General features: G+C 38.8%; 1 protein-coding gene across 3 annotated transcripts in view; it reads left to right on the forward strand.

The window, feature by feature from the left end:
- Nucleotides 1–27697, forward strand: part of NCK2 (NCK adaptor protein 2) — an 80074-nt gene that overhangs the window by 16881 nt on the left and 35496 nt on the right. For all 3 annotated transcript variants that reach the window (XM_015849857.2, XM_015849841.2, XM_015849850.2), the window contains exon 2: nt 14637–14708. The gene's annotated coding sequence lies outside the window, so the exon portion shown is untranslated. The remainder of the gene's footprint in view (nt 1–14636; nt 14709–27697) is intronic.

Below are 27697 nucleotides of genomic sequence, written 5' to 3' on the forward strand. Positions count from 1 at the left end.
GCTTTGAAGTAAATTCAGCTTGAGGGTTTGCATGCTTAAAGTCTGAGCTGCTGTCGTAATGCAGCGAGGTGTAGGTGTCATTTAAGTGCCTAAATACTAATTTCAGTAGGACTATCAGTTTAATGTGGCTGTGTTTATTCTTGCAGATGCTAAGAGATACGGAGCTGGGCCCTGTGCTTCCTTTAGCACCGTGTTACTGAATTCAGTCATTCATTTGAAACCATTTTTATCAGTTAACTTCTCGTTCAGACCTTAATGACCAAACCTAATCCTTATATATTATTGAACGCTTATTCTTACATGCATCCCCTTAGAAGGTTCTGTATTGATTGTATTTCAAAACCAGCTTTCTTAAGCTTTTAGTAACCAACGAGAGCTTATGAAGCTTTTCTGAAGATTTTTTGTTCCAGGGTTTTTTTTTAATCCTAGAAACTCTGTGAAAACTTCTTCAGTACAGAAAAGATGTTTGGGGAATATGGTTTTGCTTAGGAAAAGCATTTCAGCCTTGCGAAGAGCAAGCAAATAAAGTAGCTCATTATTAAGGTTGCTTAGACACCTCTTCCGCAGACATGAAGACAATGAAATTCAAAATTTTGTTTCTATAAAAAGAGGGAGGAAAAAAAAAAGGATTGTGACCTACATAATTTGAACGATCAGTGTTTTGCCTCAAAAGTTGCTTAACTGTTAGAGTTTGTTAAAATTGATTCTGTTTTCCTGCCTCAATCAGAGATCTTTTGCTGAGGAATTTAAGTTACAGTGTTAAACCCTCCTCACCTTTTTTCTTTTTTTTTTTTTTTCTTTTCTTTAACTGTTGTGCCTTGATACAACAACGGTTCATAACTGCTTCCAGCCCTCAGCCTTTGTGTATTTCCATTTGTACGAAACTCAAAGGCTTCTGGTGCTACGTTTACCGTTGTGCATTCTGTCATCTCCATAGCTCACTGCTGCCTGCCAGGTAATTGCTGTTTCTGACCTTGAGTAAAAGCATGTTTAGTGCAGTGAGGATGTGGGCTGTGTGTGTGTGGGGGTGGTGGTTAGTGATGTAAGGCAGTAGTTGTTCATATGTGCATAGCTACCAGAAGTTCTGCTGCTCTTAGCTCTGGTGGTGTCCCGAAGGAAAAAACATTTTCCTTTTCCTGGAACATAATCGATTTGTTAAGCCTGACTGAATTAATATATCAGTTTGATGAGGATTGAGGAGCAGGAAGGTGCAATTCTCACAGGACAGCTGAGAGCCTCTTTGGGGGCATACGCTACACATTATCTCCCTATATGCTGGTCATTGTCTTGGCTCAGGGAATCCTATTCAAAAACAGGGACTGACTTGCAGTTCCTGATGTGGCAGGTAGGTCCTGCTGTGGGATGCAGTTCTTAGATTTCCATCTAGATGGAAATGGTGGTTGTGAAATGGCTTAAGAGGAATGCTAATATGCTATGAGTATGTTAGGAAGTCTTTGTTTTATTCTTTTGTATTTTAATTTGAAAACTCTTCTCTCACTTCTAGGAATGTTGTGCATGTTAACCTAAGAAACTCTGGGAATTGCTAAGTGTTCATTTATTCAGACATGTGAAGAGGCCCTGTACATGGAACCTTTTCATCTTGTATTTATGTATCTTTGCTCCTTTACGTATTTGTTTTTTTTTTCCCCCTGCCTGTACAAGGAGTTGTTAGTTGTGTAAAATCTTTCCGCGTCTTTTTCAGTGTTTATCTTAAATTTTGCTGCTCTTGTCTTGTTTCTCCCTCAGTTTTTGTATCACTCTTACCTTCCTATCTCAGTTTTCACACCAGTCTCCCACTCTGTATCATATGTGAGGCGTGGGATCTTTACCAGTTGCTTATTACAAAACTAAATCTGCTATCCAAGCACTCATTTTGAAGACATCAGCAAGAAGCAGTTTGGCAGATCTTTCTGCAGTAAAATTAAGAAGTGATTGCATGCCTGTTCAAGCTTTGATCTAGATATTACAGGTAATGGCAGTAATGAGGATGTGATAGCATGGTCTAGCAACCAGGCTATATCTGCTGTAGATTTTGTCATCTGGTTTACACATTTAGTGCTGTTTGGCAAAGCTCTGTAGAACTGAAACAGAAATCACACTGCCAAGAGGCATTCGATGTGCAGATACTTTTAGTTCTGTAACTTCTCTTTGAAACTACAGTTATACAGGGCTTTGGGTTTTGGGGTTTAAAAGATAGTTGCTTTGAGCACTTGGTAGTAATTAGAGTCAGTCTTTCAAGCTCTGGGGCAACTCCTACCCTACTGAGGACTACAGAAAGCCTGTGACTGATTTTTGGGGCCCCTCTGGTCTCATTCTGGCTTTTGCTAATGCTTTTGAATAAGTGTGTACTTACTCAGTACCTTCAGAGTTGGCAGATGTGTGTTCAGTAGTCACGTGGCTCACTCTTTAAAGTTGACATCATAAATTCGAGCAATAGGTGCCAAGAACTTCTTAAAACTCACGTGTCAGCTGATGTACTCTGGTGCTCACTAGCACGACTGTTCTTTCAGTTGGAGGCCCAGCAGTTCTGCTGCCTCTAGGAGTTTTGGGAAAGCATTGATTGGAAGAAGAATTTTTCTGCCCGTGGGTATATTAAAAAGATTGATGAAGAAACAATGCTGCCTTGCTTCGAGGTGATCCTTCCTTCAGGATTGTGAAGCTTTATTTAACAAGAAGGAATTTTCGATCAACTTACTTTTCTTTAAGTGGAGAAGCTAAAATTGGCTTCAGTGACATAAATTATGCAAAGTGTTTAACAATTATAAGCTAGACAGCACTGTCTTGTTCGGAAGTGTAATACTGATCAGTAATGGCCATCCAAGTCCATGTGGATGTGCATTTGTGGGGACTGCTTTATTCCTGTTCTCCTACTTCCTTTATGTCTCACACAGTGGGATGATGGAAGAATTGCAAGCCTGATTTGCTTTACTCCAGGTGTGTTTTGAAATGCTGACTATTGAGATCGTTAATACTCATCAGCAGGAAGAGTATGGTAATTTTAGTTGAACTAATAGGTTTGCACGTGCAAAAGTAGTACAAGAAATTAATAAATTAATAAAATAGAAGGTGAGAATTGGATTTTGGCAAAGGAATGAATTAATGTGTAATTCATGAGGGAGGAGAACCAGTGTTAGATGATGTGTTGTTCTTTTGGTCCTCAGAATTACTTCATTGAGATACATTTACTTCTGATTGTTGGACCATCATCAGAATGTTGATTCTTTTCTTATATGAGGTGCCTCTTCTGGAGCTGATATCCGCTCTAATGATTTGATACTATGTGTCAGATGTGCTTGAGGACTTGTAACTTGTTTTCACTGCTTTCTTAAAGTATTTAGTGCTTCAAAAATACAGTAACTGCAATTTAAATACTTAGTAGCACTGTAGCCTGCATTTAGCCTCTTGTCTTGGAAAATTCTCCATTTTTACTGAAAACTGTTCCTTTATTTTTGTCAGGAGGAAAGTACTTGTGGCATCTGTGGTATTACACATTTAAATGGAATGCTGCTGTAATTGATTTTTGAGGTCCGGAATTGTTCATGTGTGCTTTGGTAATCTGTAATGGATTTCTCCGACTGTTGCTCTTAGATGGGAATAGGCCTTGTGTTATCGAGGAGATGTTTGTGCTCTTGTGTGGTCTGAGGTGTGTAACTTCTCAAGAGAGTGAGGTCTTGTTTTAGCTCCTCCTTAGATTTAAAAACTAAGAGATACCCTTAACTACATTTTCAGGTAAACATATTTGGGTGATGGATAACAATATATAATTTTGTCAGTGAAGTCTGTGTTCTTTAAGGTCTGTTCCATTGGAACGGGTTGCTGAGTTATGTGGTTCATGCCCTGTGCTTTGAGTCTTTCAAGGTGAGGCTGGATAAGGCCCTGGGCAACCTGATCTAGCTGTGGTGTCCCTGTTCATTGCAGAGGAGTTGGACTAGATGACCTTCAGAGGTCCCTTCCAACTCTAAGGATTTTATGATTATGTGATTTGCTCAAAGCTGCAGGTGGAATAAAGTGATAATTTGGAGTCTTTGGTTCTTGTAGGGAGATTCCCTGTTGTGGCCTGCTTGTAGTTCTAGTACAAAGAAAGGAAATGGGAGGGATTCAGCTTGAGCACAAGAGATAGGCAATGAAAGGGGAAGGCATTTTGAAGAACGTGTAGAAAGAAAAAAAACACACATGAATATCCAATAGAAAAGACCACATAATTGAGTAATGCGAGGAAATTAAAGGCATAGGCATTTTTTTTTCTTCATGTACTTTGACCATTTCTAGTTTGGGGCCAGGGGGGAGGAGGAAGGGGATCAATAATGACACTGCCTTTACAGACTCTATAGAAAAAGCTGTAGCCCAAATCTTTTCATTCTAATCGCAGAACTGGAGCACAGACCTCATAGTACCTTAAGATCCTGTGTCCCTCAGCCTGAAGTAGTTTCTCCTGCTGCTGCTACAAAATGTAATAGTTTCTACTAATGTTGTTCAACAAGAAGATTGAGGTATTTAAAAGCTGATTTTTGAAAGGTTGAACCTTTCATTTTTGGAGACAAAATATCCAGATACCAGACTAGTTTTGAAAGTGGACAGTGTATGTTTATTCGGCTTTTGTGTTTTAACAACAGATCATGTGTGTAAATGTCAGCGTGACATTTTTATTTCTGGCCTGCACGAGGAAGATGATTTAGTCAGGTCAGCTACTAGAGAACGAGCTGTTCAACAAGGTGCTTAGTCATCCTTGGGAGAACTCTAGAGTTAAGTGCTTACTACTGAAAGGGGCCGAGGAATTTTTTGTGTTAGCTTTTTATCCTGAATTCCTGGAAGAAAGACTATCTGGGTGTCTATCAACATGGGATGCTGCATGGCGAGACAAATATGGCAAGTACACGAATGAAAGTAGAGGGGTACGTGATTACAGTACTTCCATTAATTAACTCCAGTGATGTGGAGAACTTTTCAGAGCGTCTGAGAGTTCTAGCAAAGAGAGTTTTTTATATACAGGTACAATAAGAGCTTACTTAAAAATCGTATCACGGCAACCAATATAAAACTGAACTGTGATGCCTTTGCAGGAGATGTTGGATTCATTGAGTGGTAGTCTGTAGGTATTCCTGAAGTCTCCTTGAAACATGTGGCAGATAGAGGAAAATTCAGAGCTGCCTTTATTATAAATGAAATGTTATTAAGCTGCGATTGGCACCTATATCATACTGTAAAGATGGTTGAAAAGCATGCTGATACTCATTTTGTTCAGTTTATTGTCGCACCGTATGGGACATAAATGAGACCTAATAGAGTAGTAATTGGATTTGCAGTACATATATGGCAGAACAGGATTCGTGATACTGCTGCTCTGTGTGTAATAGAGAGCAAACACAAAAATTAAATCTCTTGTAATAAAGAACTGGCTACAAATGGATTCCTTGAGTATATCCTAGCTCTTTGGATAAATAAATACATTTGAAGCTGGAGAAATTAGTTCTCTAGCCTTTGCCAAAATGTTTCAGACAGCCTCGTTGACTCCAGGGTCCAACTGGAAGTTATTTTAAGTAAACCTTATGGTTTGTTCATTGTAGAATAATAAGTGAAGTAAATTATATTATTGACAAATATAGCTGAAAACAAAGTCTGGTATCCCAAGTTATTCTGTAGCATCAGAAAACGTGGTAGGTTACTGATTTGAACTTGCTCCAAATTGGTAATATCCCATATTGCTGACTTGGAAAAGGATCTCTGCATGTGCCCCTAGATGTGGCTTTGAGATTGACTAAACTGAGGAGATGAGGGCTGCATGTAACTTGTCTGTGCTGGCACTGATGTCAGCTAAGAATGTCTGGATTTGTAAAGCGCAAACAGTATTTCTGCATTACCCTTTTCTTCTTTTCTGATATTATTTTTTATTTAGCTGAACTCTAGAATTTAGGAAATGATGACAAAAGTAACTTCATATTTTCAAACTTCTGAAAATCTTGGGACTGTGCTCAGGGGAGAAAAAAAACATAACTGATCTTCAGTTGATTGTTTGAGTCATGATGTAACGAGCACATCCTGAAATGTGTATTCCTAAACATCATAGAATCATAGAATGACCTGGGTTGAAAAGGACCACAATGATCATCTTGTTTCAACCCCCCTGCTATGTGCAGGGTCACCAACCGCCAGACCAGGCTGCCCAGAGCCACATCCAGCCTGGCCTTGAATGCCTCCAGGGATGGGGCATCCACAGCCTCCTTGGGCAACCTGTTCCAGTGCGTCACCACGCTCTGTGTGGAAAAACTTCCTCCTAACACCTAACCTAAACCTCCCCGTCTCAGTTTAAAACCATTCTCCCTTGTCCTATCACTGTCCACCCTTGTAAACAGCTGTTCCCCTCCTGTTTATACTCTCCCTTCAAATATTGGAAGGCCACAATGAGGTCTCCTCAGAGCCTTCTCTTTTCCAAGCTAAATAAGCCCAGTTCCTTCAACATTTCTTCGCAGGAGAGGCTGTTCGTAATGAATGCTTCCCTTTCTCCTGAGTTTGATATTATGTTGGTAGCAGAAGCACTTGGTTTATGATAGTCTTACCTCTACAAGCATTCACAGCGGTGTCCAGACTGATCTGGATTAGAAACTGACTGAATCAGTCTGGTGTTTCTCAGCATTATTCATTCAATTTATTTAAAAGTTTATTTATCTATCTGTAATTGAGATGAAGGTTCCTAGTTAGAATTTAGTTAGTTAAGATTCATATTCCTCAGGCCATTTGATACCTTCATTTTTTAGGTAGTTTAGTAGCCAGTCTCTTTTGCAGTTTCATTTGAAAACCAGATAAATTTGTACTTATGTATGTTTTCAGGAGCAATTGTTTTAGTATGCCTATATAAAGGTTGGGGGATGAATTATAGCTATTGCGACATAATTCCGAGCGTCAGTATTTAAGCAGAGGAGAAATACTGTTATTATTTTTGTTATGTAGACTTGAGATAAATTTAGTTTGTGCTTTCAGGAAGCTTATGCTCATAGTAGTCATAGCACATGCAGTCTTGTAATAGCAGAACTCTCAGTTGTGCTGCCTACCAGTAGCTTTCTATAAGCCTGTGGAAGATATTTGCAGTTGTTTGTAACTGTGTTTTCTATTACCAATCTTAATTTGTATTCTGATGTATACAGTCTGAATATGAACTACATGAAGAGTTTTGGAAACAATAAATATAGGAGTAATGGAGGATCTGGAACTAAGTAGAAGTCTTTGAATTACTTCTTATACCTCATATTTCTAAGAAGCGAACTTGGGAGCTGTTACCTTGAGGGACAGATGTGGACAATGTAGTTGGTGTTGACCTTTTGCCAGATGTCTGGCTGTTCTTTTTTCCTTTCCCTTGTGTCCAGATAAATGTCATATGTTTGGGTTTTTTTTCCCTTGCTCTGATTTCAAGTGTGAAGCTGCTTATGTAGCTAATCTGCACTTACAAGTATTCCCACTTCTAACCCTAGTAGGACTCTCTTTTGGGGTGTTCAGACAAGAATGACATAATTGGGTTTCTGTCCTGATACTGTATTTAGATAGCTTTGGAGATGTCATTAATTTGACAGCTGCCATAGGAAATCTTGTTTTTTTGGCTATTGTTGCAAGGCCTGCAATATTTCCATTGCATTTTCAATTGTGGCCTTTTTCACTGAACTGACAGGATTAAAGGAAGTAGAATGAGACACCATCAGATGTGTGCAAGATGTGAAAGGGAGAAAATCAGCGCTGAAAACATCAGAAGCTGAGTTGTTGCCAAATTCTATTTGGGCATTATGAGATCTTGGAATATCTAATTATCCTTCAAATGGCAACAACAGCAATGTCTGTAACTACGGCTGCTGCATGCTTTGATAAAAGCTGTGTGAAAGTTTCTGCTCTTGCTGTTCACCTAAAGTTTCTTGGTCAGTTCAGGCAACACCTGGAGGATGGTAGAGAGCCAAAACTAAAACATCCTCCAGGATGTTTAATAGCAGGGAAGTGCTGAGGCCAGGCTTTCTAAATTGAAAGAGGATAGATTTAGATTGTATATTAATAAATTCTTCACGTTGACAGTGGTGAGGCCCCAGCACAGGCTATCCAGAGAAGCTGTGGTGCCCCATTCCTGGAGTCATACAAAGGCCTGGTTGGATGGGGACCTGGGCAACCTGAGCTGGTGGGGGGCAGCACTGGACTGGGTGGCCTTTGAAGCCACTTCCAACCCAAACCATTCTGTGATTCTATTAGCATAATGCACTGAGCTGCCACTGGGTTGTTTGGGAGCTGTCAAAGAAGTTTCTGACATTGTTTTCTGTGAAGATGTTGGTCAGAATTTGCTCTATTTGTTCCCTATGTCTGCCTGGCAGTGCCAAACACAAACATTGACCTTGCCGTACTTGAATTAACATCACCTTGTCTGTATGTTGTTAGTGGTACCACTTCCAAAGGTAGATGGTGCTGTTACAGCCAGACAAGAGGCTGTTTAATACACACATATGAAAATAGGAAAGCTTGTCTTTGGATTAATAAAGAACAAATCATTTATCAGAACAAGAGCTCAAATAAGGGTTACAGTTTAACTTTGAATTGCTAAGCATGCCTTGTTTTGTTCTACCATTATAGTGACTAGAAGACTCTCAGCTCTTGTTACAGTCCCAGAGCAAATCTTATCTGTTTGCCTAGATGTGAGATTTATTTGCATAGTTGAAATGTGTTCTTAGCCAAGAGTGGTAACTGGGAATCTCTGCTTCATGTTGCTCTGTTAATCTGCCTGTAACTAAGTGTTGCACCCTCTGTGGTAGCTAATTTATTGGAATCTATGGTTTTTCACTTCTCCAAATGGCATCCGTGAATGCCTTTTTCCAGTGGAGGCGGGCATTTTTCCTTAGATGTGCAGATCACTACATTGCTCTAATGACTGTATTGACATGCAGTTTGTAGGCATCTTCTGCAGACTTGAAACCCCCCAAGTATTGGATTAAAAGCTTTGACTTAGAGACGCCTGGAAGAATTGGTATGATTCAGTTGGTCTTATATGTATTTTGTCACATAGAATGTTGCATGGCAAATATGTAACAGGAGAAATAGATCTGTTGGGGAGCTGTTTGGACTGATCAGTTATTAATAGCTGTGCTCTTCCTGAACAATTTGAAACTAATTTTACTTCACAGAAAAGACCGTGCAGTTTTCACAAACAATAAATTGAAATAAAAATATAAATCACAGGCTGAAGCTCCCATGGAGCAAATTGTTACACAGCATGTTTAAAATGCTACTTTCTGGATTCTTAAGTGTTGAAGGAAGTTAGATAACTAAGATATTTCTTTCTGTGCGAGCTACAGATCTGATTTTGAAGGTCTGCTAGTGAGGAAAGAAAAACAATTACCTCATATTCAGAATGTGGCCTGAGAAGGTGTAAGGTTTGAAGTCTGATCCTTTCCTTCCTCAAAGATACTACGATACAGAGTTCAAGAACATCCTTAGGTGTGGTTAGGTTTCTGCTTACTTATCTGCAATTATAACTGATGATTCAGGTCTTTAGTGTACCTTTGGAAGTGTTCATGAGATGCCTATAGAGCTGCCCTAAGCATTAATCAAGACCTCTATTGTTTTTACTGTGTGGTCTTTTGGGATGTGTGTGCGTGTGTATATGTAGTCAGAATGCAGATTCTTAAATAAGAAAAATTAAAACGGTTCTGAGCTCCTATTTCATATTATAAATATAAAAGATAGTGGAATGGAGATTAAATGAAGTTTGATTGCTCTTCCTTTCAGAGATTGCTTTTGAATGGGAATGCTGAGCAAAATGAGTACTGCTTTAGTGGCATAGTACCTTTGTAAAATGAAGGGGGCGTACAACAGAGAAGGACTGGACATGGCTAACATTTATTTTAATGCTTTGCTATGCATCAAAGGCAGGTGAGCGTGGTTTATTATTTTGAGGCTGGAATGTTAGATGCCTTCTTAAAGCATTTGTCTCCTAGCTGGGATGATGCTTCTTGTCCTTACATACATGAGTTCTCCATCTCTACTTCAGTGTTTGTTTTACCTGAAAGTCTGTGGTATCAGATTTGAATGGTGTCAATATCATTGTGTTAAGATAGAAATTCCTGCTTAAGGTGAGAATTTAAATGCTTTGCATATTACTGTGAGTTCAGTTAGTAATTTATTAGCAACGTTATTTAATATCTTAAACTATTGAGGGAATCTTTTAGCTGAGAAAATGTAAAAAATATACAAATTCTCTTTAACAAAAGAATGTTATTCTATAGAATATATGTTGTAGACATAGCAGGCGCAGTCATTAATAGATGGATGCAACAGTCCTCATTGTTTTCTGCCAAATTAAAAACATTTTACTCATGCATGTTTTGCAAGGTGGTTAAAATACAAAGGATACATTAGCACTTTGAATACACTTTAGGTTTCTTTTTGTTTCAAGTAGACTCAGGCAGGCATTGAGCTTCTGAGTGCTTTCTGCTGCTGCATGGCACTGGGTTGTGCTTGCCCAATTGTCTGTACAGTTAAAATATTTTGAGCGGAGCATATTTTGATGTAACTTCATTTGAAATATCTGCCTAATGGAGAAGTCTTAATGGAATACTTTAATAGCCGAAAGTGGTTACCTGCAATTGCTCTAGTGTATTTCAGTCAATTACAAAGGAAGGCAATATTTAATGTCGAAGCGGAGCTAGATGGTGTAATGAACTGGCAGATTGCCAGTATGATCTTCTCTGCAGGAGAATTTGTATTAATGTGGTGCTTTTCATTTGTTCTCCAGAAGGTCACCAGCAATACGTCAATTGTTGGATTTTATCATAGTTATCAGAGTCCCTTGAATGACTTATCGCTTGAGTTAAAATTCCCAGCCTGTGCGGTGCAGGTTTATGGTCAGGTCTTTTTTGTGTATTAGCATATTAAGTATCAAAGAGATTATTTTAGCTATTTCATGTCAGAATTTAAATAGGAGGTGGTTGGATATTGGGAAGGGAGCCTGAGAGAATTGTCATTGCACATAGTCATTGTAAGGCTGAATTTGGATTTCAGTCCTGGGGATAAAGAAATTGGGGCACATCACAGCTATTAATGAAAGGGAAGATGGTTAATAACTTTGGAGGTTACTTTTCAGATAATCATTATAGGAGCACTAATTTATTGTTAGAGTTGTAATCTTTTAAGATTACACAGTTAAATTTAAGGTGCACATTTTATTAGATGCTCATGATCCTTGTCTTTAGGTGCTTGTTTGGAAGCACCATGTTCAGACCCATTTTTGACAACTCAGAAGTGCTTTTCACTGTGAGACTTGACTAGTTTTTGCTTGGGAGATTTTGGTCTAGCAAACCAATGCAATTGAAACACAGGTTTATCTTTCTGCCTTGCATGTTTGTAATCACTTGTTCACCTAAATCCTATATGCTGTGTTTCTTATTCCTTACTGTCATCTTCCATGCCTTTGTTCTGGACCTCATGGTAATTGTAGGTTGTAAAGATGACTTGTAAGAGGCCTTGATATTCTGCATGTCTAAGCACTGAGAAACGTGAAGTCGTCTGGTATTATAAAATCACAGACTGGTTGAGGCTGGCATGGTCCTGGAGCAGGATGCTTAGGGCTATGGTCAAGCAGCTTCTGGAGATCTCCAAGGAGGAGTCTGCACAACCTCACTGAGCGGCCTGCTATTCATGCATGTTTTGCAGCAACAGAAGAAGCTGATAGTGGAAGTTGTTTTTTGGAGTACTCCATGCCAGTACTCCGTTGCTCACAGAACACAGAAGCGCTCACTGGAACCTCTTGTGTTCCAGCTTGTTCCCATCATCTCCTGTCCTGGCACTGGGCACCACTGAAAAGAGCCTGGCTCTGTCCTCTTTGCACCTTCCCTTCAGGTATTTATAGACACTGATGAGATTTCCCTGAGCCTCCCCTTCCCTAGGCTGAAAAGTTCCAGCTTTCCAAGCCTCTCCTCTTATTAGGGATACTCCAATCCCTTTATCATCTTGATGGCTCTCTCCTCTATGTAACCAAGTCTCTACTGGTGGTTCCAGGACTGAACACGTTGCTCCAGGTGTGGCCTGGACTTGAGTTATGGTTATAACACCAAAATGTATTGAGGCATGAATGATGGCTTGGGTGCTGTGCTACTGCTAGACAGCCATGACAGTGGCTGCCTGCCTGAGTTGGAGCCCTTTGGAAATTGTAGACTCATTTCCAGAGTTTCCTCAATGTGCAGCAGTTTATCTTGTGGGTGGGCAGTGAGTATCACCCAGTGACTATTTGCCCATGTATTTTTTAAGCCTCTTGGAGGTTACAGGAAATGATTTTGTATTCTCAAAGCCTAAATATTCATGACCCACCCTGGCTTTCTCCTCAGATATGGCCTTCTGGAGTTTGGCTGTTAGAACACCATGGCAGAAAACCCCACTCATAATGCAAAGCCTGTGTTTCAGATGCATGCCATCTCAAACTGTAACCACTGTTTCCATTCAGCGTGTGTGAGAGGGAAGATCTCAAACTTGTCTAACTGAAGTACTGTTTCAAGGAATGTATTTGATGCATAAGTGAATTCTTTGTGGTCCAGGTTTCCATCCTGAGTTTGAGTCACTTGGCAAGTTGCAGTGTTACCAGTGAAGCGTTTGGCGGGGGAGGCGTGATGGAAATAGATTCGTACTTGTTGGGAAATGATTGTTAATGAAAGTCAGAGCATAAATATTTTCTGGCTGTTGAGTAGCAAAATGAAGACTTCTACCAGGAGAAAAGCAGAATTAGAGGTCAAAATGGAAAAGTACTGAGCCCAGAGATAGACTTGTGTGCATCTTGTGCTGCTGTGTCTATGCATCTCAGCTTTATTTCAGGCAAAGTATTGGTAGGAGTGAGGTTTTCTTATGTGTTTTCCTCCTTTGACTCTTCAATCTTTGTTTGTTTGGAGATGGTTATAATATGTTAATTGGCCTTTCTTTCTGAACAAAATAGAGTTATATTGAAATACTTTCATGATTCATTTTTAAAATATATTTAGATACAATTTGGACTTCTACTTTCCCCAGCTGTATTTTCTCTCCAGTTAACTGATAAATACAGGGTTTGTTTTTCAGGTATTGATGATTAACAGTCCTCTATTTCTGCTCACTTTCCAAGGCAAGTTCTAAACCCCGATGCACATTTGTGAAGTTGGGAGCAGTCACTTGGAGTACTGAGTTTTTCTTTAAAGAACAGTTTGGTTTGATGGGCATGATATTGATGGGTTGATGGTTGGACTAGATCATCTTAAAGTCTTTTTTAAGCTTAATGATTCTGTGACTGAAATCATTCAGCTGTCAGGAAAAGAGATCTACCTTGCCTTAGGATTTTTAATGTTGCTTCATTATTGTGTCTTTTCCTTTTACAATGTATTGCGAGATCTGTCCTGTAATTTAGAACGTGGAGCAGTTCTCATGGAGAATAATGGTTTGTGGAGACTAGGAATGCAGTAGCTGGGCAGGAGAATTGATTTGGCAAAACGTAGTTGTCTATCTATTGAAAACTTGATGATATAAAGAGCCTGGCTGTGGTGTACTGGGTGTTTTGGCTTCTACTTAAGCACAAATGAAGGGATGGCAGGTGGCAGGTCATTCTCCTGTTGCATCAGCTCTCTGCCATTACTGATGTATTTTCATTCATGCAATGAACAATACTTCATCATAATTTGGCCTCTTGTGTTTTGTTTTATCCCCGTTCTTGTGTGTCAGGAGCAGCATCTTACTTACCTTGAAACTTCAGGGTAGCTGGGGAGTAGGAACTACTCAGTGTTTATCAGTCTAGGGGTTCATCAGCTAATTTTTTCTCCTTATATACAGTGGAAGTCCAAACCTTGCTTTCAAATGTCTTTGGAACATATTTGCAATACTTTCTTCACTTCATTTTTCATCTCTTTTGAAATACTACTTTTATGGCTAGTAACACTTAACACAGCAGGTTGGATTGGAGGAGCCTGCTGAAGGTTGGAGCAGGACTAAGGTCAGACCTGGTATCCCATTGGGGTGAACTCTGAGACACTCTCAGGCAGAAGGTTCCCTTATTTCTTGGAAGACATGTTGCTGTGCCCAGCCAACCTTGTGGGGAACCCTTCTTCATGCCCAGACAGAACCTCCCTAATGAGAGTTCTCCTTGCCAGCTTCAGAGTTCACTCTGACTTGTGTTGGAGGGCACTGAACCACACATCATAGGACAATACCTTGCTAATACCCAATGGGTGTAAATTACCTGTCCCTCAGACGGCTGCCTGGGTTTTTGCTCCCATGCTCAGTTCTCTGTGTGTGATTGTGTCTTCTCATAGGAAAATGCGAGTTAAACTTGCTAGTGTGAAAATGAAGGGAGCAATAATTGTAGCATTTCAAATGCAATTTTTAGAACTGTTGAATTTTTGATTGGGTTTCTTTGCTAATTTTTCTTTGTATTGTGATGGCTGGGCTTGTTTCCTGGGTAGTTTGGATGTTCTGAAGTACACTGATATGTATCCATCCAGAAAACATATAAATACAGATTCAATTTATACTGAATAGATGGATCAAGCTGAAGTCATTCTGCCTCCTCTTTGTAGTCTGTTAAGAAGATTTAATAGAATGAAAACCAAATTGTCTACAGATCTAACTTTGCTGCTAAAACTAAAGTGTTTTGTTTTTTATTTCAGATAGCTGTGTACGTAACTTTGTTGGAGAGTCCTGCCTTTCACTGCCTGGATCCTTTTAACAGTGTGCCAAAGGTGAGTGATTCAGGCCTTGTTTTTATATCTGAAGATAAGGAGTTGACTGGGTATATTGCTTGGCTGTGCTTTCATGTGGTGCGATGCCTGTAATTTTCTTTAAACTGCTGGATCATTCATTAAATAGCAGATCTTTTTCTTTATGTGATCCAAGGTGAACCAGTTTTAGCTCTTGCTTGAAAAAGAAAAAAAGATAGGATCAAGTTATTAAGTGCTAGCTACTGCTATAGCTGTTTTTTGGCTCCTACCTTCTGTTTGCTACCGACTCCTTTGGCTTAGGACACTTATCCTATAGAAGATATAAATGAAATGTATTGGTATGGAAGGTAGTAATTCATAGCCTTTGGTTTATCAGTCTCAGTGTTATTCTTTGATTTCTAAAAACTAAGTTACAATTTATTAATTAGTGAAATGAAAGAAGGTTTGTATGCTTGTGGCAATTGGTTCTTTGTTTTATTTATTCATTTTTTGGAAGAGTAGATCAGAATTGCATTCAGTACATATAGAATAACTTCCTGGGCTGTCTCCGAAGATTGAATTAACATTATGAAGCTGATGGTTTCTATTTGGTGGCAGATCTGCCCATGTAGTTAGTATGTGTGCCCTGCTGTGTTTTCTTTCACTAACTTTGTAATGAGATTTCATTTCATTTAACTGTTTTAAAAAAGTAAATAAATAAGGGAAAAAGGCAGAACATTGAATGAACTTTCAGAATTGTACTGGCTACAGCACAGACAAGGGAACTTTACCATACAAATTTACTAATTCTTATTCAGGTTCTCTGTTTACAAATTAAAATAAGAATACCTTCTTCAGAATGAAGTTATGATGGCTAATTATTGACATTTCATAGTCCTTAGATGGAAAGCAATGCATAAAATCCTCATGTGTCTTGATTTTGCTGTGAGTTCTGTTAAATGGTTGTTCAGTGAAGTGTTACCAGACATTAAACAAATTAAAGTCAATGAAATAGAGATTAATCAGTTAGAATTACGAGTGCAGTCCAGTCTTAAATTTATCACCTATGTTATTGGAAATGTATTTGGATGTGATTGGGTTTCCTTCAAGGTAATAGAAAAGAGAATTCTGAAATTCTTTGAGATAGGTTGACTTTTGCGCTATGTTTTCAGCTTAATTTATATCTATCCACTACATTCAAAGATGCTTTTATAACTCTGACCTTCCCAACAGATCAGAATGTGTAGCCTTGAACATTCTGTAATTATTTTTGAACAACAGTGAGAAATCTTCTGTAATAAATTTTAAGGGCAGACTGGTTGGTTTGTTGGTTGTTTTTTTGGGCGTTTAGGAAGCATGTAGGTAGCAGATAACATAGAAAAATAAATAATTAAAAGCTCTTGAAATGGCCATTGATGCATCTAGAAGACAAATATGCAATCCCCAAAACAACGATGATTCTTCAAACTAGGAACTTAATCATAGTATAATAATTATAACTTTTCTATGGAAGTTTCTGCTCAAAATTCAGATTATTAACTATCTTGTATTTGTTTTAAATGTATAATGTAACACTACTGTCTTTTTCTTGGCCTCTCTCATTGTAGCTTTCACTTAACTTTTCTATTAAAAAATTATTAAAACAAAAGCCTCATCACTTTGCTTATAGAGAGAGGAATTTGGGGTCTGGGCTTTAGAGTGCTTTGAATTCAAGCTATTTCTGAGTCAAAAATCTTTTTTTCATCTACCATTTAAAATAAAAAATTAAACCAAAAAACACTGGGAGCACCCAAATGAGCATTTTTATTGCAGCTGAAGGTTTTGTATAATTCCCAAACAGACAATAGCTTCCTAAGGGGAGGAGAAGAGCAGCCTTTTTTGTCCTGGGACATCTCAGTTGCTTCCTCCACCCTTTTAAGTGTAGGTATTGAGAATACTTGCTCTGTCCAGTCAGGCAACACTTGATTTCAGTAAGAAAATTAAATCTCATTTCTTTATTAGTATTTCATATCTGTCCTTTGTATGCACATACATACCATTGCGCGTGTTTCTGATGGACTGTATTGAGTTTGGTAAAATTGATTCTGTATAGCATGGAGCATTTTCATGCCTTTCCAAAAGGAAATTAATGCATATGTATAGATTCAATAGAGGCTGTACTTGAAATGCTTCACTGAATCAGAACGTAGTAAATATTTTGCTCTTAGTAAAGCAGATGCAGTTGTTAAATATTCACAAATTACATTGAAAATATTCTTTGTATCTCACCAAACTGCAGGTAATGTTGGTCTCTTACAGGATATGGTTGAATCTGAGAACTGTGGCATAACTTGTATGTGTTAAACGGTCATCTTTTATCTAGCTGCACATTAACTGCTTTCGGTTGTTTGTTTCTTTGTTTTTCAAGAAGAGCGAACAGTACAGGAAGGCATCTTGTTGTTAAAACTTCCTGTCATTTCTGTAGTTCCATTAGCATGAAGCTAGAATATATAACATTCTGTCAATTTGTTGCAGTCATTCAGTTGCTTCAGACTTGAAGCTATCCTAAAAGCACTTAACTATCATAAAATGTGACATTGTATTTAATATTATTCTGTGATTTTGAAATTGTTACTCCTTCTCTTGCAGTTTCTTTGTAAAAAAATTGCACTATGTATTTCACAACAAAATGCTTTGAAAAGTGGTCCCGCTATTAATACGTACCTTCTAGTGGTAATGCTTAGATAATTTGTTTTGGGAAATATTCTTTACTGGTATAATTTTGGGGGGGAATAAGCTTACTTTCTTATGTCTTCCTGGAATGTGCTATTTGGGTATGCAGGAATACGTCTGTATGGAGAAGGTAGATAGTCTGAAGAAATTAGAGGTAAGCAGATGCAGCTCAGTTATCACAGTCTTTTTGTGCTCAGTAGATTTGCCAAACTGAGATCAGATGTCAGTGGTTACAGTATTAGAACATTGCATGGAGAGCCTCGTCTGCAGAGGTATTCAGACAGCTGCTGTGCAAGTGCATGTATGTTGCAAGGGAGGGGACTCACTGGTAGCTTCTGAAAGAGCACTCCTCATTTAAAGAGATAAAAGCGCACTGATTTCAACCTGATGCAACTGTCTGCAATGCTGTATGAAAGTACTTGGTGTTTTTTGTCGCTCAGCATGTTTTCGGTTGTTAATGGATTTTTTGAGGAGCTGAAAACTGGGGAGAATTGTTCCTATTCTTCAAGTACCATATGAGGTGGTTTCATGGGAAGTTTTTGTTCTGATATTAATTAGATGAATGAAAAGTAGGGACTGAGCAGATTTCTACATTCCTTTCCCCAAGAAGAATAATCATGTATTTATGTCAATTATCACAGGTGTGTAAAGTGTTGATTTTAAGCTTTTGAGTATAGCTTTTAATGTTTCTTAAAATATTGACGGAAGTTCAGTATAGCTATCAATTTTATAGAACGCTGCCGATTATCTTGTGCAGGTAATACAATACTTTCTAGTTGTATCACTATCTAGTGTTCACCCCAAAGGCTGCGGGGTGACCTCATTGCAGCCTTTCAGTACCTGAAGGGAACCTAAATCCCGGACAGGAGTAAACTCTTCAAAAGGGCTGGTAACACCAGGACAAGGGCAAATGGATTTAAGTTGAAAGAGGGAAGATTTAGGTTGGATGTTGGGGGGAAGTTTTTTACTAGGAGAGTGGTTAGGCCCTGGAACAGGCTGCCCAGGGAGGTTGTGGATGCCCCGTCCTTGGAGGTGTTCAAGACCAGGTTGGACAGGGCCCTGGGCAACCTGATCTAGTAAATGTGTATGTTTGGTGGCCCTGCCAGGCAAGGGGGTTGGAACTACATGATCCTTGAGGTCCCTTCCAACCCGGGTCATCCTGTGATTCTGTGATTTCTAAATGCTGGTCATGAATATTCATGAAGAATGCTTTCCCTTCTGCTCTCATGTCCACATAACCAGTAATATACCTCCCAAATATTTTTTTGATTATATGGAGCACAATTGATTTTCACCGAATCAAATATTTTTTTTCAGCTTTTTCAGATTTTGACTAATTTGTTTCTTGTTGTAATCAAATTGTAGTTCTTTACATGAAAACATAAGCATGCTTTTCTTTACTAATAATATCAAAACTGATTATGAATCATTTGTCTAACTTTTCACCCCCTTATTTCCTGACTCCTTCAGGTTCAACTTAGATTTGGTCTGTAGTTAGCAGCAGTACCCATTACAGCCCACAGACATTTGTGGCTTGCTGTAACTGTGATCCACGTGATTTCTGTGCCACAGAGAACAGCACCCAGCTTTCCTCAATATGTGTACATTCAGCTCAGTGAAAACAGAAAGATGACAGCATCTTCCCTGGTGGAAGCTGTTTTGTGGTTTGCTGTTCTGTATGGACTTCAGCTGTGTTTTTATTCAACGTGTCAGTTTTCTGAGCCAAAGAAGGGCTTTGCCTACTGAAAAGGATCTAGTGTATTTCTTAACTCGTGAGTATAGCTATGAATTTAAACTATGTGTTCTTAATATGTGTGAGTATATATGTATACACATAAATAAGCTAAGGTTAAGCTTGTGCCTCTTTGTTTATGAACCAATAACAAAATTCTCAGTGACCACACCTTTTGATCGGTGCTGAATGGAATGCCATTGAACTAGTTCAACTCATATTTCCTGGGTTACTAAATGAACATATTCCTGCATTAAGCTGCTTTCAGTTAGAGGAGTGGAATACATGCTGCTTTTCTGAGGGACAGCTGATGTGGTTTAGAATATGATCTCGAGAATCCTTTGACAGTAGTTCATGTGGTTAATCTGCGGTAATGGAAAAATAGCCTGATATGCTGCAAACCTTTGTTAGGTAAGTGTTGCATATGGAGGTATGTATGCCGGAGAGTCAGCTGGAGAGCTTGGGATGCGTGGATTTTAAGCAACCCCTGTGCCAGCACATTGTGCAGTGTGATAAGGCTGTATCAGCACAGGGGCCGTTTAGTAATCCACTGCCCTCCTGGAGGAGGAAATAGATTAGCCAGGCAACCAAGGCTGACTTTACCAAGTGCTAGGTACCCTAATAGCTCTGTCCTGCCCCAGGAAGGAGCTGCTGTTATCTTCTGCTTGCAAACTTTTCCTGGAGATGCCCTCCTGTCAGCTTTCTGAGGGATGCCGGGCTTGTTTCACAGTTCTGTACTTCGAGGGCTTGTCTTAGGGCTTTACAGAAGGAGGAGTGCAGGCCAGAGTTGGCATCAGTCCTGGTTATAAAATCAGTTGCAGAATTGTTTCTCTATTTCATAATTGCTGGAAGACAGTTCTTCTGTTTTGGAGGTTCTGAGGGAATTCTGAGTGATTCAGTGTTTGTGTTACGATCAGGGTGTAAGTTAATAGAATGCAACTGAAACTGTAATGCCCATGTTTTCAATAGTGCTCTTAACGTATTCCTTATAAAAATACGTATCATTTGAATATTATATTAAATATATATGTTGCACTAAATGCATTATGATATTAAACTCTTCTTGCTAAATGGCTCCTTTTGATGAAGGATGAGATTGTATTTGCAATTCGTGATCTTTTGTGTGTTGAAGAGGCCTTCTTGGTAACTGCCAAAATTGGTAGATTTTACAAAACAAAATATTTAAAAATCACTGTCATAAATTTGCTAAGGAATTCTGTTTCTGATAACTTTCTTAGTTAATCTGGGATTACAACTACTATTGGCACTGTGGTGACAAAGCCTGAATTGTGCTAAGCAGAGAGGACTGAGGAAAATGAGCTTGTGCTGTCGTGTATTTTAAGCCTGAAGTAATATGAGGCATAGAATTCCACACATAGAGAAGTAAACCTTTTAAATTTGTTTTTTCTCTCCCTGACCTTAAGTTTGTGAGTCTATTTTTGACATCATAGCTCCTTACAGTCTCTTCGATTTTACATTCTTCTCCTTTGTGCTCTTTCTCTCCACACTCTTTTGTTTCAGGGATCCCCTACAGCTCTCATTTTATCCTTCCTTTACTTGGAGGCTGTTTTCTCAGTCAGCTGTTCTTAATTGTTCCCCATAATAAAGCCTATGTTCAACTACCTGTTCTCCTACCCTTTTCTTTTCCCCTCATGTCTTTTACTTTGTCCTGCTCTTGCTTCTGGACACAACAGCTGCATGCTTGGTCCTCCCAGCAGGCCTGCTGCTGTCTTTATGACTAGCACTTTTTTCCCCCATCCTAGTCTGAGTCTTTGCATTTCTTCTTAGCACTTCTTTCCCTCTTGCCATTTGTTGCACACCTTTCCACTGAAAATAATAGTAATAATAAAAAAAAAATTACCTGTTGCCTGGTATTCTGTGGTGGGAAATACTAGCATCTTACCCGATGTGTTTCTATATGCAAGCTGAGCATTTTCTGCTCGTGCCCATGGCTGCAGGAAGCGATGTCAGAGAGATCCTTCACCTGAAGCAACTGGTAGCTGGGGGATCTGTGTTTTCCCAAGAGGTTAATTTGGAATTCTCTATCTTGCACCAGAATCATTAATTTTATTGTCTGATATTCCTTAGAATGTCCCCTGATGAGCTGGGTTGTTTCATACCATTTGTTCTCAAGTTAGCAGGTACCATCCCAAAAAATGCTGCTGAGGTGTGGGTTAGGCAGTCTTTAAATTTGATTCCTGTAATTTGTCTTTCAGGATTAAACAGGTAGAGCAAGTATTGGATTTTATCTCCCTGAAGACTTTTGAACAGCATTTAATACCAGCTCTGAATTTAGATAAGATTTGGAAAGATCTGTTCCATCATGGCTGGAGGGGGTACTGTGTTATAATGATAAAGATGGGGCATGTTGTAGGGTACAGCATATATCTTGAAACAGAAAGTTGTGTAAAATTTACTCAGATGTTTTCACTAGAATAAGTATTTTGTTAATACATGTGCGTATATATGTATTATATACATATTTATGTAACTTACATAAATAATAACTTAATTATAAACTATATATATATATCTTTTTTTAAACACCTTTGTAAGCAATTTGACAGTAGTGCTATTTAGACCTTGGACCTTACCATCAGTGGAATAATAGCAGCTTATGTTCCTGAATGCTGATTTATACTCCAGGCACTCTTTGGATACACAGTTATTCTGAGATACCTTCTGAAACTTAGGGAAATCTCCAGAGCTGTAAGTTATACCCTTCTCCTATGTATTACTTTCACCACATGGCCAAAATGGCAGGGGAGGTCACATACATGTGGTGGGCTTTATGTCTGCTTATGTGAGGAACAGCTGCTGCTATTCTTAGAGCAGGGGGGGAAAAGTGGAAGCAGTGCTGTCAGTGGGTTGCTGCAACCTGCTGTTGGGCTGTGGTTTAGGAGAAGCAGAGGAAATGATGGCGTGAATCAGGCTACAGACCAGGTTCTGGCCTGTGAGTGCTGGCTGGGCATCTCTGCCTTCTGAGTCTTGGGGCTTATTCTGTCCTTCAAAAATAAGACTAAAGCTTGTAGCTAAGCTTCCAAATTTCAGACCTGTGTGATTTTGTTTGTGTTTTTATTTAATTGTGATTCAAGTACAGATGCTAATTCCCACAGTCTCTCTTCGTGTTTGGGAATTATTTGGCTCTACTATTTCTCTTTCACTCTTGTTGTTGCATTTTAATGTTATCTAGTGGGAAGAAAGAAGAAAATGTGTCCATGAGTGAGGATAGAACATCCCATCAGTGTGAAAGTACATAACATTTTTAGATGAAAGGGAATGTGCTGTAGCAGCCAAAGCCAAATGTTTAATTTAGAACTGATTTGCTTATTGTGGACAGATTTTGTTCAGAAAAGTGGGCTGTGGAGAAATTCCTGGCATTAGATAAAACAATAGAAGGAGATTTAGGGAAGAGGTCACTTTTGTTGAAGCACTGTTGTTGAGAGTAGTCTACTTTCTGTTAGGTTTGGGTAACAGTTTCTATGGGAAAAGTCAGATTTACTTTCAAAAGCGCACTTTCTGGAGCAGCAGCTCAAGTGCAGTGGAAAATCATGTAAGGGCTAACAGCCATTCAATGACTTCCTACCTTACCCTTATCCGGGTAAGCAGCGTTAGAGCAGCTGAACTGCAAGGTAAGAGTTCAGAATATAGTGCATCTCCTGAGTGTGCTTATGGAAATCCGTGTTCTGTGGAGTGTGTTTTAGCAGAAACACTTAGAAATTAGAAAAAATAAAATCCTAGTTGTTCTCTGTCCTGTTCTGGGGATGGTGTTTCTTTTTGGTGTTAGACACGTACCCTTCCCCTTAGGGGAATTAACAGAGACTTCCTGCCGTAGTCGTGTGGTAGAGCATTCACAAGTACTACTGTTTTTTTCTGAAAGGCACTCAAGCTGGAGAAAGATACGTAAGAAATATTGTGTTAAAAGAAATGAATGTTGCCAACATTCCAGTCCAAGAGCACAGTCTTGACTTAAATGTAAATGATTTTGAATTGAAGATCTTTAGGATAGATTGGCTTGAGGCCTGTTTTACTGGGAAAGGTGAAGCTTTAGAGGGTTTCATCTGCATTTGTGTTTTGGGGATGTTAAGAGTAGATCTCAGTTTGACTCTGAGAGGTTTGTTAGATTAAAGGGGAATAGACGATTTTAAGAGGAGATTTGGGTGACCCTTTCTTACCTTGGCTTCTGCTTTTTAAATTGTGTAGCATCAGTACAGCAGTCATTGATTTCACCAGTATGTGACTTGTGAGGCTGTTACATATCAATAGAAGATGCTGGAAAACGTCTTCATTTTGAATTGCTCCTCCTCTAGGTATTACATCCTATCAGAAAATGAAAAAGGTGGCTTTGAGTGACCATCTCTGGTGCGATTTTTCATCAGGGGGATGCATCCATTTCAATAGGAATAAATCTAACTCAATCGAACACTGCATCTTTCAAGCTGCTGCTTTGATTACACACACAAGCACAGAGGCAAGAAAGAATATATCTTATGTCTGGTGGTTATTTTTACCCGTAGCATTCAAAGACATCGCTTCTGGAAAGTGGTTTTCTGCTGAATAAACTCTCTCCTAGATTTTGTCTAGTTGTTAGGGTTACCCTGAATTCAGCTTAACTTCTGCATGACATTTTGTCCTAAGAGATTTTTAAATAGAGAAGCATTGGTTCCCCCTCGCCTCTTATGCACATTCTTCTTTCAGGGTAGAATATAAATAATGCTCCTTGTGACCTAGTAAATAATAATCTGTAAGTGTAAGAATGTATTTGGTATTTGAAATAACAGCAAATTGGAAAGATTATGGGAACAGAATCCGAATGGGGCTTTTAAGTGCGTAGGTCTCTGTGAACTAGAAAGTTAAAGCAGTTTTTAATGTATGTATTTTGCAGAATTTCCTACTGTCACGCAGTAAATTAAATTTGTAATGTGATGGATAAATTGCTGAAAAGTGTCAAGTGAATGTTGCCTAGAAATAAACAGTGCCCTCTTTTCTTTTTCTTTTCCTTGAACAGCCCTGATTGGTGGGGATAAATGCATTTTTGGGCATGAAAAAGCATCTCTTCCTCTTTGTAGTTTAAAAAATATATATAACAAAGAATATATGATTTTTCTGTTGGGGAACAGAAGGTCAACAGTTCAATTTTATTTTCAGCACTTTATAGAAAGTTTAAAGTGAAATCCCTGGAAAAGTAGGTAGCAGTGTTTCAAGGGATTAGCTGTAAAGTGCAGCAATCTACCGTGATTCTGAGCTTTGTCCTTCTTTGTAAGATCAAGGTTACACTTCTTACATTTGAGGACTGTTCTTTGCTTATACGGTGCGTAAATGAACCAGCACTTCTAATGAAATATAATTCAGACACACTGCTGAATGTTTGAGCTGGAGAAAGAGAAGATACTATGAAAACAGATTATGCAAACACTTTCTGAATCCTTCATGAAATTCAAGAAGGCCTCCTTTATAAAATTTCATGATGCTCACTATGCCACGAATGGCTGACTTTTAGTTTCAAGGCAAGAAGGATGACTAAAGTGAATGTGAGATTGTCAATGAATGAGTAGCAGTAGGCTTGCTTTGTTATTACGCAGAGCATGTTTCGTCCATCTATCATATAGATAATGTTGCCTTGATGTCAACTTCGGGTGTTTGTTTCTCTGTGTGTGTTGGACTCTGGTCACTCTGCTTGAGCCTGTTGGTCAGTGTAAAGTCTAGTCTACTGGGAAGAATGGGGAGTCTCTCTGTATTTTCTGTCCTTTAGACAGTTGCCAGTATTATTTGTTAATCCTTGCCCTGATTTCCAAATGCATTAAAAACACAAGTAAATACAAATTTCTGAAGGAAAAAAGGGGAGAAATACAAAAATTCCAAGCTGAAATATATTTGTTTTTTCTTGTTTGGTCTGGGTTTTCTTGTTTTAAATACCCGACGATTGTCTATGGGCAATTTCTTAATAGTAATCCCATGCATAGGAGAACACTTCAGACCAGTTTTTATTATAAACCCTTTGCACTTTCTGTTCCAGCTTAGCTAAGACCTGTAAGAATGCTTTCTCCATAACTTTTATTATTTTATTTTAAGCTGAAGTAAATTATAAGGCTCTGAACTACTGCTGCTAAATTTTAACATGCATTAATGTAACATCAACTTGTTCCTGCAGAATATCAGCTTTTTATCCTTTGAAATTATAAATTTAAATCATCTGTCAGAAGCTAAAAATGAACACTGCCTTCTTGATAATAGGCATGCTGTTCCAGAAAGGGTATAGAAATATCTTTCTTTTTAGGTAAAACATCAAAAGATTTTTTAAAAACTGTACTCATCTGTTTAAGGAGGTTCTTATGTAAATAAGAAAGACAGTGTGTTTGTAAGCGTATCACATTGGTTATGCATTGCATCTTGAAATGCCTCAGACCAGGGCATTTTGGATTGTAACAGTACCGCTAATTAGAGAAGAAAAAAATGTGAAATTAGTGAAGATGGTATGAAGGTTACAGCGTGAAACTGAGTGAACATCATGTACAATTAGGGCATTATTGCATATAATAATATGAGGCTAGAATTCCAGCGTGTGTTCATTGTTGCTGCAGCAGCCTGTCTTGTAAGGTTACGGAGGATTATTTCACCATTAGAGAGGATGTCTAGCTTTAATCTGCTGCTTTTTCAAATAAATGGTAGCCACGTTATTCTTATCTAATAACACATTCTGGAGACTTACTGTTGTAGAAGTACTGTTTCCTTTTCTTGTCGATATCAACTTCTGACACCATGTTCCTCAAACTGCAAAGCAGAGTTAGTTTGAGAAGTGGGCAGCCATGAGGTGACTGCGGCCTACAAGGCAAGGCATGAATGAGTGAGTGAACCCCATCAGTATCCACTGTGCTCTCCATTGGCCTTTCAGCCAACCCAGTAGACATTGAGTAATGTCTTGGTGCTTGCGTGGGGACCTGGAGGGCTGGAACCCAGCACAGTGGTGGCTGAATCCATCAGAGGTATTGTTAGGGCCGTGTGCTTACATGATGCATGCTTTGACATTAGAACTGCTTTCTTTGGGGGTTGGAACTACATGATCCTTGAGGTCCCTTCCAACCCGGGTAATTCTGTGATTCTGTGATTCTTTCCTAAATAGTGATCTCACATATTAAGAGATGACTTAAATCTATTCCCACTAACTTCATTCGAGCAGGTTAATTTATGAGATAGCCTTCATGGAAATGTCAGGTGGGGTGCTTTTCACAAATACATTTTTATGCAGGTTTTTATTTGAATGTATGTTAGTGAGCTGTTCGTTTTGAGTGGTTTGGGCTTTTTTTTTTTAATGGTAAAAAGGCTGTATTGACTCATTGGCAGGAAGGAACATTTTTGTATGTTTTTAGTTTGTATTCTTCTTCAGTCCTTTGCACATATTTTTTTACAAAGACTCCTAAGCCACTTATAAGACAAAAAACAAGCTTAACTTTTGTGCTCTATTGAAGCTAAGCAGAAATTCGTTACCACCAAACTAGTCTTGAGGTTTCCTGTTTGTAGTTTGGAACTCAAGATGCAAGACACTACAGCGTAGCTGCAGTTGTAGTAGAGATTGAAATACCAGATATATTATAGAGCAGGGATAATCAAAAAAAAGTTAAAAGCTGTTAAAAGCATCTGTTTGGAGAAACAGAAAAACAGAACCTCACAGCGTTGTGTCATTAAACATTAGAAGATGATGAAAAAGTGTTTGAGATGTGTGGGGGCAAGCTTCTTGATAGCATCAACATAATGTTACATAGCTGGTGTGGTTTTAAGCTGCTGGTTGATTAAGATGAACCCTTCACTGGTTTTGAAGTTGCATAACTTACTCCTGTTTTAGTAAGAACTGTCATTGAGGAAGAAGGAAAAAGCACACATCATGCCTTTAGAGTTGACCTGAAGCGGACCTTTTAATGTGTGCAGGCCAAAGAATCTCAAATGTAATTAACCAGTCCACCAGGTTGTATCGCTCTCCCTCAAATATTTATCTGTAATTACTCTGTTTGTTTTCGAAGTGACTCAAGAGGAAACTGAGTGCTATTGTACCTGAGAGCAAATGCATTGGAACAGGCTAGAAGGATCCCTGTTCTCTGCTGAACTATCCTGGGGGCTGATCCTTGGATCTGCCACTCAGCTGGTGGTTAATTCATTCCTCTTGGATGTGGACTTTGATTTAGGTCTGTGCATCTACCAAGAGCTGAAATTAAATATATATACATATATATGTGTATATATGTATATATAAGTAGTTTATATCATCATGCCTATCCTCTTGGAAACCCTTTGTTTCCAAGGGGGGGAGGGGAGGAGGAGAGAGGGGGAGCATGGAGAGTTCTTTGTCTCTCCTTTATTTTTCCAGAGTTAGAGCTAGGCTGACTGCTTAGCAGTGTTACCAAGGACATTCCACTTACGCTTTCAGATTAGTGGCACAGCTGTAATTCTCCAAAACTTCCTCATAGCACCAAATTTTGCTCAGAGTTAATACTGAAAACTGTAAAAGCTTTGTGGGCAATTCTGCTGCTGTCTTACGGTGCATTTGGAGATTAAGTGTTTAATTATACTCGTTATTTTTACTACACTACTTAAT

The sequence above is a fragment of the Coturnix japonica genome, chromosome 1, assembly GCF_001577835.2.
Source record: "Coturnix japonica isolate 7356 chromosome 1, Coturnix japonica 2.1, whole genome shotgun sequence".
In the NCBI taxonomy this organism is placed as follows: domain Eukaryota; kingdom Metazoa; phylum Chordata; class Aves; order Galliformes; family Phasianidae; genus Coturnix; species Coturnix japonica.